The 22,926-nt window shown below is 42.7% G+C and overlaps 1 long non-coding RNA gene across 1 annotated transcript in view; it reads left to right on the forward strand.

Annotated features, from left to right (window-relative positions):
• Positions 1 to 22,926, forward strand: part of LOC136317474 (uncharacterized) — a 30,088-nt gene that overhangs the window by 1,480 nt on the left and 5,682 nt on the right. Inside the window, exon 2 of the long non-coding RNA XR_010727875.1 lies at positions 16,046 to 16,171. This is a non-coding gene — a long non-coding RNA (uncharacterized lncRNA). The remainder of the gene's footprint in view (positions 1 to 16,045; positions 16,172 to 22,926) is intronic.

Below are 22,926 nucleotides of genomic sequence, written 5' to 3' on the forward strand. Positions count from 1 at the left end.
TAGAAAATAATGGGGCACCAAAAAGCCCGTCAATAGATGACTGGATAAAGAAGATGTGGCACATATACACTATGGCAGGGGTCCCCAAACTTTTTACACAGGGGGCCAGTTCACTGTCCCTCAGACCGTTGGAGGGCCAGACTATAAAAAAAAACTATGAACAAATCCCTATGCACACTGCACATATCTTATTTTAAAGTAAAAAAACAAAATGGGAACAAATACAATATTTAAAATAAAGAACAAGTAAATTTAAATCAACAAACTGACCAGTATTTCAATGGGAGCTATGGCCCTGCTTTTGGCTAATGAGATGGTCAATGTGTTCCTCTCACTGACCACCAATGAGAGAGGTGCCCCTTCCGGAAGTGCGGCGGGGCCGGATAAAAGGCCTCAGGGGGCCACATGCGGCCCGCGGGCCGTAGTTTGGGGACCCCTGCACTATGGAATACTACTCAGCCATAAGAAATGATGACATTGGATCATTTACAGCAAAATGGTGGGATCTTTATAACATTATACGAAGTGAAATAAGTAAATCAGAAAAAACCAGGAACTGCATTATTCCATACGTAGGTGGGACATAAAAGTGAAACTAAGAGACATTGATAAGAGTGTGGAGGTTATGGGGGGAGGGGGGAAAGGGGAGGGGGAGGGGCACAAAGAAAACTAGATAGAAGGTGACAGAGGACAATCTAACTTTGGGTGATGGGTATGCAACATAATTGAACGAGAAGATAACCTGGACTTGTTATCTTTGAATATATATATCCTGGCCATGGCCGGTTGGCTCAGCGGTAGAGTGTCGGCCTGGCGTGCAGGAGTCCCGGGTTCTATTCCCGGCTAGGGCACACAGGAGAAGCGCCCATCTGCTTCTCCACCCCTCCCCCTCTCCTTCTTCTCTGTCTCTCTCTTCCCCTCCCGCAGCCGAGGCTCCATTTGAGCAAAGATGGCCCGGGCACTGAGGATGGCTCTGTGGCCTCTGCCTCAGGCGCTAGAGTGGCTCTGGATCCAACAGAGCGACGCCCCAGATGGGCAGAACATCGCCCCCTGGTGGGCATGCCGGGTGGATCCCGGTCGGGCGCATGCGGGAGTCTGTCTGACTGCCTCCCTGTTTCCAGCTTTGGAAAAATGGGGGAAAAAATGAATATATATATCCTGATTTATTGATGTCGCCCCATTAAAAAAATAAAATTATTAAAAAAAAGAAAATAATGCTGCAGGGATTATTAAAGATGAAGTTGTCAGTGAGGGTCTTTGTCAGGAAGTGACAGTTGAGCTGAGTCCTTTATGACAAGAAGAAAACAGGCCTGGGCAGGTCTTTGGTCAGAGGACCTGCGACGTGAGTGGCCCCAGTGGTTCCAGGACAAGACAACAACTTGAGTGGCTGGAGCCTGGCAAAGTGCCCGGTAAGAGAGAAGGTCAAAGGGCAGATGGAAGCCACATCATTTGGATCATATAAGGACTGTGGAGGATATTCTGAGGGTGGGAGTTGAGTGATCTGATTCATGTTCTCAGATGGTGACTCTGCTGCTGTGTGGAGAAAGTACTGAACAGAGTCAAGATAGCTGTGGGTTCAACCATTACAAGAACCTTGCAGTGTCCAGGTGAGGGGCGAGGGTGGATTGGCCCAGTGCTGCCGCAGTGTGCAGAGAACAGGGGTGGCCCTGACCAGGGTGTGTTGGAGGTAGGGTACTGCAGTGGCTGTGCGTAGATGGCACATGAGGAGAAACCAAGGTCCTGGAAGAGCCCTCACTTTTTTGTCCAGCGACGTGCAGAAATGGTTGTTTCCTGAGATCAGTTGGTCCAAGTGTTTTAGAGATAGTTTCATGATAATTACTTAGGTATCCAAGAGTGGCTATGAAAACTAGTGATTTAAAACATGCATCAGTTGATGAAAAGTTTTCAATTGTAAGACTTAAACTTTAAATACACATGCAAGCTATAGAATTATAAAAACCTCACATTCTATTTTTTCAAACAGCTAGCATTTTGAGCTGTTGCTGTGTGTCTAGCTGTGCTCTAAGTGTTTTCATGTATTAGCACAATTAATTCTCAACAGCACAATCCATGAAGTAGTGACAATTGTTTTCCCCATGTTACAAAAGAGGAAACTGAAGCACAGAGGGGTTCTTCCAAACTTCTAAGAGCAGATTCCAATGTCTCTGCAGTAGAATTTTAAAAAATCATTGGATTCTGACTATTTATCCTTGTAAATACAGAAACACAAAACAGTATTTGTTTAAAAAATGTTATGTCTTCTACAGTAAGTACTGCATAATCCCAATTTTATACATGAGGCAGTTGCATGACTGTAAGGTGAGGTAAAAGTATTCAAACTCATACAGTTTATAGTGACAGAACTAGGGTTTGAACCTGGTCTGTCTCCAGAGCCCACCCTCCTACCCAGTACACTTAGGAAAAAGAAAATAAATGTGTGTTCAACTATGTCATTCCATGATGGATCAGGGCCATCCATATCTCTCAGTGGAAACTGTACTTTAGTGGGCATTTTGTCATGTACCAAATGGTATTTATTTAAGAAAAACCAAAAGGTGAAAATTATGGAAACAAAAGGGTAACAAAGATGAACAAAGCCAAACCTTAGTGGTAAGGGTAGATTTCAGTTGTACACTAACATGACACCGAATGAGTCCAGTGTGATCTGATGTCAGCTTCATTTTGTACAGAGGTGACAGGGACATTTAAAGGGAAAATGAGGAAATGAGGGGGCTGAATGGGGCTCAGTTTTCTGAGCCCCATTTCACCAGGGAGGTGAAAAATTACAAAAAGCAAGAAGGGACCTTTCCTGGCAGTGGTGCAGTGGATAGAGTGTCAGCCTGGGATGCTGAGGACCAATAATCGAAACCCCAAGGTCGCCAGCTTCAGTGCAGGCTCACCAGCTTGAACATGGTCACTGGCTTTAGCATGGGATCATTAACATGATCCCATGGTCACTGGCTTGAGCCCAACAGTTTCTGGCTTGAACCCAAGATCTCCAGTTTGAACCCAAGGTTCCTGCTTCAGTAAGGGATCACTGGCTCAGCTAGAACTTCCCAGTCAAGACACATATAAGAAGCAATCAATCAACAACTAAATGTGCCGAAATTATGTGTTGATGCTTATCTTTCTCCCTTCCCCTTTCTCTCTCTTTCTCTCCATCTCCCTCTTTAAAAAAAAAAAAAAGAATTTTTGTCAAGGGTAATAATTGTAAAGAAAAAAAGGACTAATCATCATAGTTACTAAGAATTAGACAACTTGGCTATTAAAATAATTCCTTGGGCATAACCAGGCAGTGGCACAGTAGATAAAACGTCAGACTTGGAGGAGAGGACCCAGGTTCGAAACTCCGAGGTCGCCAGCTTGAGCAAGGGCTCACCAGCTTCAGCGCAGGGTTGCTGGCTTGAGCGTGGGATCATAGATATGGTCCCTTGGTTGCTGGCTTGAGCCCAAAGGTCACTGACCTGAAGCCCAAGGTCACTGGCTTGAGCTAAGTGTCACTTGCTCTGCTGTAGCCCTCCGGTCAAGGCACATATGAGAAAGCAGTCAATGAACAACTAAGGTGCTGCAATGAAGAATGGATGCTTCTCATCTCCTTTTCTGTCTGTCTGTCCCTATCTGTCCCTCTCTCTGTCTCTGTCACACAAATAAAGGAATAAATAGCCTGACCTGTGGTGGTGCAGTGGATAAAGCGTCGACCTGGAAATGCTGAGGTCGCCGGTTCGAAACCCTGGGCTTGCCTGGTCAAGGCACATAAGGGAGTTGATGCTTCCTGCTCCTCCCCCCTTCTCTCTCTCTGTCTCTCTCTCTGTCCCTCTTTCTAAAATGAATAAATAAAATTAAAAAAAATAAATAAATAAAAATAAAATAATTCCTTGGACTTCCATGATGAATTACTTCCGTTTTATCAACTCAAAGTGCTTTCCAGATGAGAATTACAGCTCTGTGCTCTAGGCTTTGTTGTTTGGGTGGCAGAGCTTTTCTGACTTCCTTTGACAACCGAGGCCAGAAGAGGTTTGGTAACTTATGCAAGGTTAATGGATTATATCTGGTCCTGGGGCCAGGTGTGTGTCCTGACTTGCATTCAGTTTTCTGTCCACCAGACAGCATTAGCCTTTTTTCTATGTGCGGTGAATCACGTTTCAAGGACTTAGAGAATATATGGTTTTCTGAAGTTAACCTGTGAGTAATATAAGAGGACACTAAATGTCTTCAAATAAAAAGAAATAGGGTATTGATAATCCTGTCCTTCCCTGGACTCAATGGGCAGATTATCAGCAATATTCCTGAAGCCTGACCAGGCATGGTGCAGTGGACAGAGCATTGGCATGAGATGCAGAGGACCTCGTTTCAAAACCCCAAGGTAGCCAGCTTGAGTGCAGGCTCACCTGGCTTGTGTGCAGGCTCATCAGCTTGAGCATGGGGTCGTTGGCTTGAGTGTGGGATCATAGATATGACCCATGGTCACTGGCTTAATCCCAAGGTTGCTGGCTTCACTAAGGGGACTCTGGCTCAGCTGGAGCCCCCCAGTCAAAGCACACATTGAGAAAGCAATCAAAGAACAACTAAGGAATTGATGCTTCTCATCTCCCTTCCTGCCTGTCTGTCCCTTTGTCTCTCTCTCTCTCTCTCTCTCTCTCTCTCTCTCTCTCTCTGTCTTTGTCTCTTGCTAGAAAAATAAAATAAAATTAAAAAATGACAAATTCCTGGAATCATACAGCATGTATTCTTTTGTGTCTGGCTCCTTTCAATGAACAAAATGTATATGTGTGATTTACATTGTTGTCTGCAGTTGTGGATCGTTTATTCTCACTGGTGTATAATATTACATTATGTAGATATTTCACAATATGTGCGTCTGTTCTGAGAATTTACATATTTTTAATGAAAACATTTAAAAATTTTTCTATTGATTAAGGGAGAAGGAGAGAGAGAAACATCAACTCGTTGTTCCACTTAGTTGTTCCATTTGTATTTGTATTCATTGATTGCTCTTGTACATGCCCTGACCAGATATTGAACCTGCGACCTCAGCGGTGTGGGACAGTGCTTTACTCGCTGAACCACCCAGCCAAGGCTATTTTTAAATTTAGGAGATATTATGAATAATAGGACTGTGAACATTCCTTTACACATCGCTTTGGTGGACATTTATTTTTATTTCTCTTGGACATATAGTAAAGAGTGGAATTTCTTAGTCATAGAGCATGTGTATGTTGAGTTCAGTGGGTACTGCCAAGCAGTTTTTCAAAGTGATTGTTCCAATATTTGCTTCTGTTGCTCCACATCCTTGATAGCATTGTGTGTTTTCAGTATTCTGGATTTTGTTCATCTTGTTTTAATTAACATTTTCATGATATATGCTGTGGTGCATCTTGTCCTATGCTTACTTCCTATCTGTATGTCATCATTGGTGAAGTGTCTTTTAAGGTTTTTGGTCCATTTTTTTCTTTCTTTTTTTTTTTTTTTGACAAAGGAAGAGTCAGAGAGAGGGACAGATAGGGACAGACAGACAGGAAGGGAGAGACATGAGAAGCATCAATTCTTTGTTGTGGCTCCTTAGTTTCCTTAATTGTTCACTAATTGCTTTTTCATTTGTGCCTTGACTGGGGGGCTACAGCAGAGCAAGTGACCCCTTGCTCAAGCCAGCGATGTTGGGTTCAAGCCAGCACCCTTGGGCTTCAAGCCAGTGATCTTTGGGCTCAAGCCAGTGGCAATGGGGTCATATCTATAATCCCACGCTCAAGCCAGTGACCCCGTGCTCAAGTTGGTGATCCCGTGCTGAAGCTGGATGGGCCCGCACTCAAGCTAGCAACCTCAGGGTTTCAAACCTGCATCCTCTGTATCCCAGTTTGATGCTCTATCCACTATGCCACCACCTGGTCAGACTTTGGTCCATTTCTTTTTTCCGTTTTAAAATATTTTTATTAGCCCTGGCCGGTTGGCTCAGCAGTAGAGCGTCGGCCTGGCGTGCGGGGGACCCGGGTTCGATTGCCGTCCAGGGCACACAGGAGAAGCGCCCATTTACTTCTCCACCCCCCTCCCCCTCTCCTTCCTCTCTGTCTCTCTCTTCCCCTCCCGCAGCCAAGGCTCCATTGGAGCAAAGATGGCCCGGGCGCTAGGGATGGTTCCTTGGCCTCTGCCCCAGGCGCTAGAGTGGCTCTGGTCGCGTCAGAGCGACGCCCCGGAGGGGCAGAACGTGCCGCTGGTGGGCATGCCGGGTGGATCCCGGTCGGGCGCATGCGGGAGTCTGTCTGACTCTCCCCGTTTCCAGCTTCAGAAAAATACAAATATATATATATTATTCATTTCTTAGAAAGGAGATAGAGAGACAGAGAGAGACAGAGAAGGAGAGAAGAGCAGGAAGCACCAACTCCCATATGTGCCTTGACCAGGTAAGCCCAGGGTTTCGAACCGGCAACCTCAGCGTTCCAGGTCAATGCTTTTATCCACTGCGCCACCGCAGGTCAGGCGGTCCATTTCTTAATTGGGTTGTTTTGTTTTTTTATTTTTGAACTTTAAATGTTCTTTGTGTATTTTGGATAACAGTCTTCTATCAGATGTGTCTTCTACAAATAGTTTTTCCCAGTCTGTGGTTTGTCTTCTCATTCTCTTGGCATTGTCTTTTTCAGAGTAGAATTTTTTCATTTTACTTATTTATTTATTTATTCATTTTAGAGAGGAGAGGGAGAGACAGAAAGAGAGAGAGAGAGTGAGAGAGAGAGGAGAGACAGAGAGAGAAGGGGGAAGGAGCTGGAAGCATCAACTCCCATATGTGCCTTGACCAGGTAAGCCCAGGGTTTCAAACCGGCGACCTCAGCATTTCCAGGTCGACGCTTTATCCACTGCGCCACCACAAGTCAGGCCAGAATTTTTTCATTTTAATTAAATTTATCTTACCACATTTTTTTCATGGATCATGTTTTTGGTATTGTCTCTAAAAAGTCTTTGCCATACCCAAGATTGTCTTGAGTTTTTCCACTGTTATTTTCTTTGTATTTAGGTTTATGATCCATTTTTAATTTAATTTTTGTGAAAGAAGTAAATTCTGTGCTTAGATTCATTCTCTTGCATATGGATGTTCAGTTATTCCAGCACTATTTCTTGAAGGGACTCTCTTTGCTCCTTTGTAATGCCTTTGCTCCTTTTTCAAACAACAGTTGATTGTATTTTGTGGATTCATTTCTGGGATCCCTATTCTGTTCCATTGATCTATCTGACTATACTTTCATTAATACACACCATCTTGACTACTCTAGCCTTATAGTAAGTCTTGAAGTCTGGCAAACAGTCCTACAACTTTGTTCTCCTTAAATATGGTGTTGGCTATTCTCGGTCATTTGCCCCTTCATATAAACTTTAGAATCAATTTGTTGGTATCCATAAAATTACTTCCCAGGGTTTTGATTGGGATTTCTTTAAGTCTATAGATCAGTTTTGGAAGAACTGACATCTTGACAACATTGAGCCTTCCTATCCATGAATGTGGGATATCTCTTCATTTATTTAGTTCTCTTTGGTTTCACTCATCAGAGTTTTGTAGTTTTCCGCATACAGATCTTATACATATTTCATTAGATTTATAACTTAGTATTTCATTTTAGGTGGGGCTAATATAAATGTTACTGTGTTTTAATTTCAAATTCTACTTGTTATTGATGGTGTATAGGTAAGCTGTTGACTTTTGTATATTTACATTGTATCTGCAACTTTACTATAATAGCTTATTAGTTCCAGGAATTTTTATTGCTTATTTTGGAGTTTTTACTTAGATGATTATGTTGTCTTATGAAGAAAGACAGTGTTATTTCTTCCTTCCCAATCTGTATAGCTTTTATTTCCTTTTTTTGTCTTTGCATTAGCTAGGAGTTTCGGTATGATGTTGAAAAACTGTGCTTTGTACCTAACTCAGTGATGTGACAGTGGATAGAGCATTGACCTGGGATGCTGAGGGCCTAGGTTCAAAACCCCATGGACTCACCCAGCTTGAGCACAGGCTCACCCGGTTGAGCAGAGGTTTGCCGGCTTGAGCATGGGATCATTGATATGACCCCAAAGGTTGCTGGTTTGGAGCCCAAGGTCACTGGCTTGGGCTCAAGGTTGCTGGCTTGAGCAAGTGGCCATTGGTTAAGGTGGAGCCCCCGGTCAAGGTACATGATGAAAAACTAAAGTGATGCAACAATGAGTTGATGCTTTTCTCTCTCTCATACACTGAAAAAATATATCTTAGTGGGAAAGTTTTAGTTTTCTCACCATTAAGCATGAAGTTATCTCTAAGATTTTTGTATTCATAATCAAGTTGAAGCAGTTCCCACTCTTATTTCTAGTTTACTGAGAGTTTTTATCATGAATCGGTGTTAGGTTTTGTCAAATGCATTTTTTGTATGTCTTTATATGATCATGTGATTTTTCTTTTGTAGCTTATTGATATTAGATTACATTTAAAATTTAAGATAAATCACACTTGATCATGGTGTTAATTCTTTTTATACATTGTTAGATTTGATTTGCTAACATTTAAATGAGGATTTTTGTATCTAAGTTCACAAGAGGTATTGATTATAATTTTCTTTCTTGTATGTCTCTGTGTGGTTTTGGTATTGAGATAGTTCTTCCCTCATAGAATGAATTAGAAAGTATTACTTCTGCTTTTCTACTTTGAAAGAGTTTGTAGATAATTAGTATAATTTATTCCTTGCATATTTTGTAGTATTTACCAGAAAAGCTATCTGAGTCTGGTGCTTTATATAAATATTTTAGAAGGCTATTAATTCAATTTCTTTAACAGATATAGGCCTACTCAGACTATTTATTTCTTTTGTGACTTTGGCAGACTGTGTCTTTCAAGTAATTGGTCCATTTCACTTAAGTTATCAAATTTGTGGGTAATTGTTCATAGCATTTCTTTATTATTCTTTTAATGTCCATGGGATCTGAAGAGTTGTCTCCTTTTTCTTTTTTTTTTTTTTACAGAGACAGAGTAAGTCAGAGAGAGGGATAGACAGGGACAGACAGACAGGAACGGAGAGAGATGAGAAGCATCAATCATTAGTTTTTCACTGCACATTGCAACACCTTAGTTGTTCATTGATTGCTTTCTCATATGTTCCTTGACCACGGGCCTTCAGCAGACCGAGTAGCCCCTTGCTGGAGCCAGAGACCTTGGGTTCAAGCTGGTGGGATTTTGCGCAAACCAGATGAGCCTGTGCTCAAGCTGGCGACCTCAGGGTCTCGAACCTGGGTCCTCTGCATCCCAGTCTGACGCTCTATCCACTGTACCACCGCCTGGTCAGGCTCCTTTTTCATTTCTGGTAGTAGTACTTTGTGTTTTCTTTTTATTTCTTTGTGAGCCAGACTAGGGACTTATAGATATTACTGATCTTTTCAAAGAACCAGGTTTTCGTTTTTGTTGATTTTCTCTATTGATTTCTTGTTTTCAATTTAATTGATTTGTGCTCTAAATTTTATTATTTTTTCTTCTGCTTAGAATTTAATTTGTTCTTTTTATAGTTTTTTTTAAAGATAGAAGCTTAGATTATTGATTTGAGATTTTTCTTCTTTTCTAATACATGCATTCATTATAAATACATATAAATTTCTCTCTAAGCATTGATTTCACTGTATCCCACAAATTTTGATAGGTTGTTATTTCACTTAGTTCAAAATATTTTTTTATTATTAAGTAAGAGGTGGGGAGGCAGAAAAATAGACTCCCGTGTGTACCCTGACTGGGATCCACCCAGCAAACCCCCTACTGGAGCATGCTCTGCTCATCTGGAGCCACTGCTCTGTTGCTCAGCAACTGAGCTATTTTAGTGACTGACACAAGGCCATGGAGCCATCCTCAGTGCCTGGGGCCAACTTGCTCAAACCATTGTAGTTATGGCTGCAAAAAGGGAAGAGAGAAAAAGAGAGAGAGAGAGAGAAAAGAAGAAGGAGGGGAGGGGTGGAGAAGAAGATGGTGCTTCTCCTGTGTGCACTGACCAGGAATTGAACCTGGGACTTCCACACACTGGGTGGACATTCTACTGCTGAGCCAACTGGCCAGGGCTGTAGATGTTTATTATATCCAGTTGATTGATGGTGCTGTTGAGTTCAAATACTGTATAGCTTTATGAATTTTCTGCCTGCTAGATCTCTCAGTTCCTGGTAGGGGATTGTTGATGTGTCCAACTATAATATTGGATTCATCTTTTTCTCCTTGCAGTTTTATCAGTTTTTGCTTTCTGTACATTGACACTCTTGTTATATAGACACTTACACATTAAGAATCATTATGTCTTCTTGGAGATCTGATCCCTTTTGTCATTATGTAATGCCCATTTATGTCATAAATGTTCTTACTCTGAAACTGACCAGGTGGTGGCTCAGTGCATAAAGCATTGGACTGGGATGTAAGGGACCCAGGTTCAAAACCCTGATGTTGCCCGCTTGAGCACGGGCTCATCCAGCTTGAATGCAGGCTCACCAGCTTTAATGCAGGCTTACTGGCTTAAATCTGGTCTCCCCAGCTTGAGCACAAAGTTGCTGGCTTCAGCATGGGATCATCGACATGATCCCATGGTCTCTGGCTTGAGCCTAAAGGTCGCTGGCTTGAGCAAGGGGTCACTCGGTCTGCTGTAGCCCCCCTGGTCAAGAAACATAAGAGAAGGCAATCAATGAACAACTAAGGTGCCGCAACAAAGAATTGATGCTTCTCATCTCTGTTCCTTCCTGTGTGTCTGTCCCTATCTGTTCCTGTCTCTGTCTCTCTCACCAAAAAAATAAACAAATAAATAAAATTGGTATAGCCACTCCTGCTTTCTTTTGAGTAGTGTTAGCATTGTATATCCTTATCCATCCATTTACTTTTCATCTGTATGTGTCATTGTGGGTTTCTTTTTTTTTCTTCTTTTTTTTTTCAGGGACAGAGAGAGAGTCAGAGAGAGGGATAGACAGACAGGAACGGAGAGAGATGAGAAGCATCAATCATCAGTTTTTCGTTGCGACATCTTAGTTGCTCACTGACCACTTTCTCACATGTGCCTTGACCGGGGGCCTTCAGTAGACCAAGCAACCCCTTGCTCGAGCCAGCAACCCTGGGTCCAAGCTGATGAGCTTTTTGCTCAAACCAGATGAGCTCAAGCTGGCGACCTTGGGGTCCCGAACCTGGGTCCTTCCGCATTCCAGTCTGACACTCTATCCACTGCGCCACTGCCTGGTCAGGCCTTGTGGGTTTCTTATAGATAACATACTGTTGGATCTTGCTTTTTGGTCCACTCTGATAACTTATGTCTTGTAACTGGTACATTTTGACTTTTGACATTCAAAATGACTACTAATTTGTTATTATTATCTATTTATTGCCCTTGCTCTATTTCTGTTTTTCCTATTACCCTTTTCCTGCATTTTATGCTTTTATTTATTTATTTATTTTTCTGAAGCTGGAAACGGAGAGAGACAGTCAGACAGACTCCCGCATGTGCCCAACCGGGATCCACCCGGCACGCCCACCAGGGGCAACGCTCTGCCCACCAGGGGGCGATGATCTTCCCCTCCGGGGCGTCGCTCTGCCGCGACCAGAGCCATTCTAGCGCCTGGGGCAGAGGCCAAGGAGCCATCCCCAGCACCCGGGCCATCTTTGCTCCAATGGAGCCTTGGCTGCGGGAGGGGAAGAGAGAGACAGAGAGGAAGGAGAGGGGGTGGAGAAGCAAATGGGCGCTTCTCCTATGTGCCCTGGACGGGAATCGAACCCGGGTCCTCTGCACGCCAGGCCGATGCTCTACCGCTGAGCCAAACAGCCAGGGCCTGCATTTTATGCTTTTTAATTGAATATTTTATATTTCTTTTTCTCCTTTCTTAGCATATCAATTATACTTTTTAAAAGCTTTTTTCAGTAGTTGCCTTAGAAGTTGCAGTATACACTTAGAGGTAATCCAAATCCACATTAAAGTAACATACAGCTTCATGAGTCATGCAAGTACTTTACAATAACCAAATAATTATAATTCCTCCACCTATCCCTTGTATCATTGCTGTCATTCATTTCCTACACATAAGCATACATAAAACATAAGTATATACATAGGCATAGTCAAATACAGGGTGGCTATCATTGTTTTGAGCAAATTTCTCCTTTTTAGATCAATTAAGAATTAAAAAAAGGTTTTTAGTTTACCTTTACTTATTGTTTCTCTAATTTTCCTCTTTTTTGTGTACATCTGAATTTCCTACCTACTTAATTTTCCTTATCTTTAAAGAACTTCAAAGATGTCTTACAAGGCATGTCTACTGACAGCAGAATGCCTCAATTTTTGTTCTTCTGAGAAATTTTTTATTTGTCTTTTGAAAAATAATTTTACACGGTATAGGATTCTAAGTTGGTAATTAGGATATTCTCTTATGGATCTAAGAAGAGTTGTTGATTTCTTTTTCAGTTGATTCAGCTTTTTAACGTGTTAGAATGGATTACCTACTTCCAAACATTTTACATAGCAGAACTAGAAACCAGAAGTTATATTCTGTGTTTTTAATAGTGTTAATATATATGTCATTGACTTTTATCATAGGCTGTTCCTCTGTCCCTTTATAGGTAATCATTTTTATTAGTTTTTGTTTATACTTTCAGCTTTCGAAAATATAAGCAAATATAACACATGTATTAGTTTTTTTTTAAATTCTTTTTATTTATTCATTTTTAGAAAGGAGAGGGAAAGACAGAGAGAGAGAGAGAGAGAGGAGAGACAGAGAGAGAGAAGTGGGGAGGAGCTGGAAGTATCAACTCCCATATGTGCCTTGACCAGGCAAGCCCAGGGTTTCGAACCGGCGACCTCAGCATTTCCAGGTTGACGCTTTATCCACTGCGCCACCACAGGTCAGGCCATATATTAGTTTTTTATGTTCATTTCATTGATTTTAGAGAGAGAAAAGGAGAGAGACAGAGAGACAGGAACACATCGAGCTGTTCTTGTATGTGCCCTGACTGGGGATAGAACTGAAACTCTGTGCTTTGAAACAATGCTCTAACCCACCGAGCTATCCGCCAGGGCTATATATTAGTTTTACTTTCTGTTCATAGGTAGAAAGTTGTATATTTAACACCACTGCAGTCCAACAGAAATTTCTGTGGAAATGAAAACGTTCTATATCTGCACTACCCAATATAAAACCTGGTGAGTGCTAGTGTGGAACGTAGTTATAATTTTATTTAAATTTGATATATGTAATATAAATATCCCTTATGGTGAGTGGCTGCTGCACTGGGCAGGAGAAATTCTACATGCTTTTCTCTACCTAATTTTTCACTGAACCGTTGTATCCTGGAGATCACTCCACAGCAGTCTCGAGAGATAGTCCTTACTGCTTTCAAGTTGCATAGTTCTCTAGGATGTAGATCTACCTTAAATTGTTCAACGAGTCTCTTATTGGTAGGCAGCTGTGGTGTTTCTAGTCTTACGCTGTTATTAATTGTTCTGCCAGGACTGGATTTATGCTTATGCCCTTTTGTCTTTTTGCATTTTTCCTTGGGAGAGATTGTCAGAAGGGTGATTTCTGGTTCCAAGAATACCTGTAATTATAGTAGATAATATCAGATCCCCTCCTGAGGGATTGTACGTGACCTCCAGAAAGGCACGAGAATGTCTCTTTCCTCACAGACTACCTAAGGGGAGCCCTGAGGGGAGGTGAATATGATATGAGCTATCTGTGCAAACCATTTTAATAATCAAGAGGATTAGATGTTTGGACAAGGCTCCTAGTTCTGTGCTTGTCTTTGAAAACTCTGGCTCTACTCCTTTCTGTCTCCTCTGGATCTGGGTCCAGGCCCCTCCAAGTGAGAGAGGAGATTACCACGTGAAGCAGAAATTCCGTGCCATCTCAGAATACTAAGTGGGGGTGACTTCCCTCTAGAGATAATGCAGGCACAAAACCAGTTCGGAAATCTATCTCTGTGGGCTAAAGTAAACACATAAAACCTATAGACAGTTTTTGCTATCAAAAGAAACATTGCTGAAACCTGTCAAGGAATACCTTGTTCTTCATGTCTATGTGAGTGAGGTCCTATGTGAGTTAGGTCCTGTAAGAAGAAGGTGGGAGCCTGTTAGTACTGTGGAAGAGGAGGGTAGGATGGGTTATAAGGTACAACAGCTTCTCAAGTTTCAAGTTTCCCCTTTTCAACAACATGGTTTTCTGCTTAGATACTGAATTTCCAAGACTTAGGACTAAACTTGCTTGGAATGGAGTTCATTTGAGGTCCTATACCATGGGGTAGTCCACTAATATCCATCAGGCTCCCTGTGGCCATTTCAAATTTCAGGTCTAGAGATCAAGAAGGACGATGTGGGATGAAGATACAGGACTGCACTACAGTGCCTGGCACACAGTAAATACCCAGTACATGTTAATCAATTAATGAGGCGTAGATGCAAGAATAAGCAGAATAAGTTTGTTCTCTCAATATTTTTTATAAATGTGAATGTCTCAAAGGGAGTTGTGATCACTCAGTACATATTATTTCATAATCTGTTTTGAGGAAAACATTTTGTATCTCTTTATAAAAATTAGGCCTTTTCATTGGCATAAAAGTATTAACCTGTAGAAAGTGGAGAAAGATGTCACCTGGTGATCAGAGTCAGAATTGCAGGTGTAAAAGTCTGTCCTAGGGATCCTGGCGAAGGATGAGGTGAGGGGAGGGAGAGTGGGAGGTGTATGGATTGCACCGTATAGGCCAAAGCTTCCTGAAATTTCCTACACACTTGTGGTGGTCCTGCTATATTCGTGCCTTTGGGCAAGGAAGTCTCAGGGGCTCAGTCTCTCCACCCCCACTGAGCCACATAAGAACGGACCTTGGCCCTGGGACACATCCTTACCAAGAGATGAAGGGCCCACACAGCCTGTGTCAGGCTTGTTGCCTTGTGTGGGAATATCTTTCTCTGTCAGACTCAATGAGCACGCCTTTGTTTTGCTCAAGGGTGTGTGACAATTGCTCTCAGGCCAGGCCTCCCCTCACCTCTATTTGTCACATTGCCAGTTAATTCTTTCTTTGTTTAAGGAGTATCAAACAATATCAAAACGTGTATTAGAAGTTAAAATTATTCTCTCTCCTTTTCCCCCCTACATAATACGATGGTAACTTTTGTTAATTTATTGTTACCTATTCTCCAGAGTTTTTCCTCTGTATATTTAATAGAGTAACTTATATTTAATCGTACTTCTACAAGCCCATGTTGATATATATATTCTTGTGTATAATGAGACATTATAATTTGTTACTTGCCTGGTTGAATAAATATTATTCTTTTCATTTTATTTATTTGTTTTGATGTGTTTCCAAGTATTTGTTAGGGACTTATATAGCTTTTTATGGGCATTCTCTCTTTTTAATGACATAAAATTGACATACTATGTTAGTTTCAGGTGTACAACATAATGATTAAATATTTGTATATATTGCAAAATGATCACTGTGACTCTAGTTAACATCCATCACCATGCATAGCTACAAAGTATTTTGTGATGAGAACTTTTAAGATCTACTCTCTTAGCTTTCCTGAACAAAATATGATAGTTTTGCATGTTTTCACTATATACACACACTGTTATTCTTCAGCTTGCTGATGTATTTTTATATATTGTGGTATATATTTATTTTAATTAAATATAAAATATTGTGAATATTATATATAGGGTCTAACTATATGTAGGAAATATTAAATAAGTTATATATAATATATATGTATAGATCCTGGTCCCTGCACTCAAGGGAGCACTGTGACAGGTCCAGGGGGAAAACTTGACCAAGGTCCCAGCACAGCGTTTGATGCGTCACCCACAGCACTGATGTTTACTTCCTCCCAACCCACTTCTGATCTTTAACTTGTATGTTGTTTCTTAAGTATCGGGGAAATATAAGAGGAAACTAACCTCACTCATCTAAATGACAGGAAATTTGGTGCCATCTCTGTGACATGCAGTGTAATGCAGTTGGGCTAGGGAAAAGTCCTCATCCTTCCCATGGAATAATTATGCTTTTCCTCTCCCCTGTTTACGCCTGCTGTGCTCACATCAGGAACTCATGGAACCTGGAATCTGACCCCACTGGAAGCTGCTGGAGGCGGTGACTGGATCTGCAGGGTGGGATACCGCAGTGGCATTTAGGAGCTCTTCTAGGTCCCAGTGCGTGAGCGATCCTAAGGTGAGTTCCTGCTCCTGCATGACCTGCGTCTTCACACAGGTGTTCACTGGGCAGCTGTCACTCTTCACACCTGTAGTGATCCAGGGACTACAGAGTTCGCAGTAATGGTTTCACCTGGTCCAGGTCCCTGTGAAGTTAGGGTGGCCACCGTAGAACCTGCCTAGTTTATAAAGAGGAAAAGAGCTTCATGGGAGGTGTCTGAGACACCTCAGAGAGGAGGTGGGCCTGGTACGGTGGGCAAGACTAACGGGGGCGGGATGGGAGGGAGGGGTCAGGGAGTCCGGCCTGACTGCAGTCAGCAGTGGGCTCCCAGGTGAGCAGACGGGGCTCAGAGGTGACTGATTGGACACCCGAGGGCTCTGAGCCCGTCCAGGTTGAGGAAATGTGGAAGAAAGACACATTTGCTTCCATGGGATGTTACCCAGCCCGTTTACATGCTGAAATGACAGCAGCGTTGGTAGGAAGGAAAGTGCCCTGGCAGGCTGTCACTGGTCCCCGGGGGCAGGGAAGAAGCAGGAGCACCGCCAGGAGTGACACTGAGCTGATGCCCAGCTCTCTACATGTTCACTAGCCAGGAAGCAGCCGTCAAAGGGAAGGATTTTCAGTAATGGATCCCCACGCGGTCTGGAAATCGTACACCCTCCTTAGTTCTCACTGACCCTGGGTCCCTGGGACTCCCACTTGCCAGCACGTTTCTGCCGGCCTCCTGTGCTCACATTCTTATGCAGAACACGCGCTCTGTTTATAAGCGGTTTCATCTCTGCACCTTCCCAGAGGTCACTCAGGCTTGTCGCCTCCTTTGTTCTCTCCATTCCTTTCATCAGCTCAGTGAGGTGCAGCAGAGCACCCCGGGGCTCTGACAGGTTTAGGCAAAATTTAACATTCACCTTCACTACTTTTTACACATTGCTTGTGCACTTTTCATTTCTATAGGGTTAATCTGAAACTATGACCACCCCCCAAAAAACAGAAATGCATTTAGTGATCAAACACCCCCTTATGCTTGGTTTAACTGTGCATTTTGTTTTTGTCCACACTCTCAGACCTTTTCCACTGTGTTCAGTCGAGTCTGCACAGGAGACAGTTTAAAGACAGTATTAGTCTAAGTTCTGTCTTTTCTTTTTTTTTTTTTTCTGAAGTAAGAAGCAGGGAGGCAGAGACGCAGACTCTCAATGCACCCGGCATGTAATCGGAGCCATTCTAGTGCCTGAGGCGGAGGCCATGGAGCTGTCCTCAGCGCCTGGGCCACTTTTGCCTCCGCTGAGGGAGGGGAAGAGAGAGATAGAGAGAAAGGAGAGGGGGAAGGGTGGGGAAGCAGATGGGCGCTTCTCCTGTGTGCCCTGACTGGGATTCAAACCCAGGACAGGGCCAACGCATTTCTTACATTATGTTTGTTTTTTTCTGATAGAATTAGAATCATTCTATATGTAGGTTCGTAGGCTAGATTTTAAGAAAGGGTATTGTATATATTTTTTACAGGATCAGAGCGAGAGAGAGAGGGACAGATAGGGTTAGACAGACAAGAAGGGAGAGATGAGAAGCATCAGTTCTTCATTGCAGCACTTTAGTTGTTCATTGATTGCTTTCTCATATGTGCCTTGACCACGGGCCTTCAGCAGACCGAGTAACCCCTTGCTTGAGCCAGCGAACTTGGGTCCAAGCTGGTGAGCTTTTTGCTCAAACCGGGTGAGCCCACTCTCAAGCTGGTGACCTCGGGGTCTAAAACCTGGGTCCTCTGCATCCCAGTTCGATGCTCTATCCACTGCGCCACCGCCTGGTCAAGCTTTTTCTTTTTCTTTTTCTTTTTCTTTTTTGCATTTTGATAATCTTTGTAGAAAAACTTGTAAATGGAGGTTCATTGGTGCCACCTTGTGCTGTAGGTTTGAACTGCAATTTGAACATTGGAGAGCAGAATGGGATGGACGGTGGCCCAAACCTAACAACTAGTGGTTTTTGAAAGTCTGAGTGAAAAACGGGGAATTCCTTGGGTACAGCCATACTGCTGTCCTCTGCCTGGACATTTAATAGATACAAAATCATACCATGTGTGGTCTTTTGCACATTTAGCTTCTTCTATTGGCATGGTTTCAAGGTTCTGCCATGTTGTTGCAAGTAGTAGTACATCATTCCTTTGTATTGCCAAACCATATATCACATTTTACTTATCAACTCATTAATTGGTAGACATTTCAGTGGTATCATATTTGGTTATTAGGAATGATGATACATACATTTGTATACTAGTTTTTATGTAGACCTTTGTTCTCAGTTCTCTTGGCCTTGTACCTAGGAGGGGAATTACTGGGACGTTTGTTTACTTTCTGTTTAACTTTGAATAGCTGTCAGATTGTTTTCATTACCTTGACAGTTTTTTTCCTGAGAACAAGAGTGAGAAGGAGAGACAGGAAGAGACAGAGAGGGTGAAAAGTATCAACTTGTAGTTGCTTTCACTTTAGTTGTGCATTGATTGCTTCTCATACATGCCTTGACCCGAGCCAAATTAGTGTCCTCTTACTTAAGCCAGTGACCTTGGGCTTTTCATGCCAGTGATCTTTGGGCTCAAGTAGGCAAGCTTTGGGATCATGTGGATGATCCCCCGCTCAAGCTGGCAATCTTGCGCTGATGAACCCATGCTCACAGCTAGCAACCTTGGGGCTTCCAACTGCCAACCTCAGCATTTCAGATCAATGCTTTATCTACTGTGCCACTATCGGTCAGGCATGTCCTTCGCAGTCTTGAGGAAGTCAGGCAGTTAGTAACTTTTCTTGTGATTGGAGAGACATTATGGGTTTTGAGAAAAAAATACCCCATTGTTGAAATATCATTCTTGTCACATTGTATCTGGGAGGACATGATGCCCACATGACATCACTGAGTCATTGATTTAAGATGGTGTTTTCCAACTTTCTTCAATGTACAGTAACTGTTTTCCATTCATTAACATTATCCTTTAGAAGTGAGTCTTAAATGGGCCCTGCCCTCGAGGGCCAGAGGTAGAATTAAGGTTCACCACATGATGGCAGAGTACCTACATTTATTATTTGGAATTATTATTTCCTAAAGACAGTTTATCTCTAGTCATCATCTCTTCATGTTGACACCGAGAAAGAACATACTTACCAATAAAGGTCCTTGGTGGCTAATTGAACTTAAAAATTAATTAAAAAAAACCCAGAGCCTAACAGCCATTACTAAACATGAACCTCTCATGAAAGCCATGCTTCAGGTTGAAGCCTACAATAAATGGGCTGCCTCCAGCACTAAACTGCTAGCCTGCACTGTGTTACAGCCAGCTAAGGCAACTCATAAAAGAGTTCTTGAAATTGTATTTCAATCAGTAGGACTAAGACATTCCCTATCCAATCAGAGTTGTGAAGGTATAGCCTCATTAGCATCTTCACTGACCAATTGGAGCAGCTCCATTCCAACCAGTTAAGACAATGTTTTTTGGACCAATGAAATTGCAAAGATTTGGAGTCCTTATTTGCATGAGAACAGACCAGTCAGGGATGAGGGGCAGAGACCTCTATAGTCAGCTTTTCTCTGGCTAGGAGAGCCCACTTCCCTTCCCACCTAAGACTATGTTCCGATTACTCAAGCTGAAACACCAAAGACACTCCCCAGAACCAAGTGGAGCAGAGCCATCTTGGAAAAAGCATAGTGGACTACAGCAGTGCTGAGCAGAGCACAGTTGTCTAGCCACATAGGGCCCAAGCTGGAACTGCCTCACAGCCATTCTTATCACAATTGTTTGCTCTGAATAAAGTCTCCATTCACCCCAAACGGGATTGCTGTTGGCAGTGAATTAGTGCCAGTGACCATCAGTTGACATTTATTCAAACACTTATTGAGTATGGTTTCATGTATACTACCTTTGTAGGTTGCTGTCTTTTTTTTTTTTAACAGAGACAGAGAGTCAGACAGAGGGATAGACAGGGACAGACAGACAGGAACGGAGAGATGAGAAGCATCAATCATTAGTTTTTCATTGCGCATTGCGACACCTTAGTTGTTCATTGATTGCTTTCTCATATGTGCCTTGACCGCAGGCCTTCAGCAGACTGAGTAAGCCTTTGCTTGAGCCAACGACCTTGGGTCCAGGCTGGTGAGCTTTTGCTCAAACCAGATGAGCCCACGCTCCAGCTGGCGACCTCGGGGTCTCAAACCTGGGTCCTCGGCATCCCAGTCCAACGCTCTATCTGCTGTGCCACCGCCTGGTCAGGCAGTTGCTATCTTTTTTATTTAATGGAAAGTCCAACATAAAGATTACTAATGTGAAATAAAATAATTTTGACTTGTCAATAAATGGTTGTTGGCACCAATTGAATCCCAAATTTGGGGAGGGCAGTGAAGAAGGAAACTCTATTCAGTACAGAAAGCTCAATTGTGACACAGCATACCTGTGAGAACAGCATGGCTGTGAAATAGCTCAATGTGATCCAGCTTAAATATGAAGCAGCAATGGCTGTTAGGTGACCTCAAAGCGTGATGGCCTTGCATTAAGTTCACCCTCTCCACCTAGACAGCTGCACTCTGTTCTGCTCTGGTCCCATCTATTCCTGCGCTGTCTTCAGTGTTTCAGCTCCAGCAGTGGGAACAGTCTTAAGTGGAAAGGGAATGTGTGCTCCTTAAGCCATAGGAGACCTTATTTTTAGGAAGAGAAGTCCCTGCCCCTGATGCCTGATTGGTCTGTTCTCATGCAAATGCGGACTCCAAAGCCTAAAAAGCACTGTTCTGATTGGTGAGAATAGAACCACTATGATTGGTTGGTGAAGATGCTGATGAGGATAGAGATGTGCAGCTCAGATTGCAGAAAACCTCAGTCTTATTGGTTGAAATACAATCCCCAGAACAGTTTTTAAAGGACTGGCTCAGATGACAGGTGCATAGTGCAGGCCTACACAGTTAAGCGAAAGCTTTTCCCTGTAGTGCAGTTTGCCTGAGAGGCACCTGTGTAGAAGTAGCTGCTAGACTTGCTTTTAAATGTGAGACCAGTTAAATGCCAGGAGCCTATCTTAGTGGGTATCTTCTTTCTCAGACCCCACAACTTTGACAGGGAAATGCAAAAGCGTTTCCTATCACCACCATCATACTATGTAATATGGTACATTAGACAATACTTTTATATGACATATTTAACAATGGGAGAGTTTAGAATGATATAATTTCAGAAGACCTTATTCCACACTTGGTAAATCCTTTAGATGAGATGAAAAACAGATAAGACAGAAGTTATCAAAGTGAACACAAAATTAATTTTTAACATGGACTAAACATATTTGCAAAATCTTTTTTTTAACATTTATTTATTTATTTTTTTACAGAGACAGAGAGAGAGTCAGAGATAAGGATAGATAGGGACAGACAGACAGGAACGATGAGAGATGAGAAGCATCAATCATCAGTTTTTCGTTGCGACACCTTAGTTCATTGATTGCTTTCTCATGTGTGCCTTGACCGTGGGCCTTCAGCAGACCAAGTAACCTCGAGCCAGCGACCTTGGGTCCAAGCTGTTGAGCTTTTTTTTTTTGTATTTTTCTGAAGCTGGAAACGGGGAGAGACAGTCAGACAGACTCCCGCGTGCGGCCGACCGGGATCCACCCCACACGCCCACCAGGGGCGATGCTTTGCCCACCAGGGGGCGATGCTCTGCCCCTCCGGGGTGTCTCTCTGCCACGACCAGAGCCACTCTAGCGCCTGGGGCAGAGACCAAGGAGCCATCCCCAGCGCCCGGGCCATCTTTGCTCCAATGAAGCCTTGGCTGCGGGAGGGAAAGAGAGAGGAAGGGGGGGGTGGAAAAGCAAATGGGCGCTTCTTCTAAGTGCCCTGTCCGGGAATTGAATCCGGGTCACCCGCACGCCAGGCCGACGCTCTACCGCTGAGCCAACCGGCCAGGGCTTTTTTTTGTTTTTTGCTCAAGCCAGATGAACCCGCGCTCAAGCTGGCCATCTCGGGGTCTCAAACCTGGGTCCTTCCACATCCCAGTCCGACGCTCTATTCACTGCGCCACCGCCTGCTCAGGCGCAAAATCCTTTTTGATGAAGCAAAGAAAGATTTAATGCCTCACATTAAATTATTGAAAATGAAATCATTGCTCACTTCATAGGATTATTTTTTGTACTTACAAAGAGACAAATAAATGGCTTTTTGTTTCAAAGCACATTCAGAGCTGGAAGCTTTTCAGTAAAGCTTGCTACCTTTTCTTGTTTTAAAAGTGTTGTTTCCAGAAGAAATCATCAAAGTACTGCTTGGTTGACTGGGATTTGTGTAAGTGAGCAGTTTTGAACTGGTGTGCGGCAGCACCACCTTTACCTAGTGATGAAATTCAACATGGTCAGTGAGCCACGTGAAGTCACATGTCTATCTTATCCTCCCAGATATGATGTAACAAGATAGGCATTTTAACTCTGTGGTATTCTTTCTCAAAACCCATAACCATGTCTAACCATGAGAAATATAACAAAGTTCCTGATTCCCTCAAGACTGTCAGGGTCATGAAAACAATTTGACAGTTGCTTTAAGGTTAGAGAGTAAACATAGTACCCAGCAATTCCACTCATAAGTACACAGCCAAGAAAAATGAGAACACGTTTCTACATAAAAACTAGTATACCACTGCATATAGCATCCACATTCATAATAACCAAATGTGTTACCAATTAAATGTCCTTGAACTAATGGATGGATAAAAAATATGACATCATTTGCTAATAAAAAGGAATCAAATACAGCTACGTGCTACAACAGGGTACATG

This window comes from Saccopteryx bilineata, chromosome X, assembly GCF_036850765.1.
Source record: "Saccopteryx bilineata isolate mSacBil1 chromosome X, mSacBil1_pri_phased_curated, whole genome shotgun sequence".
Classification (NCBI taxonomy): Eukaryota; Metazoa; Chordata; class Mammalia; order Chiroptera; family Emballonuridae; genus Saccopteryx; species Saccopteryx bilineata.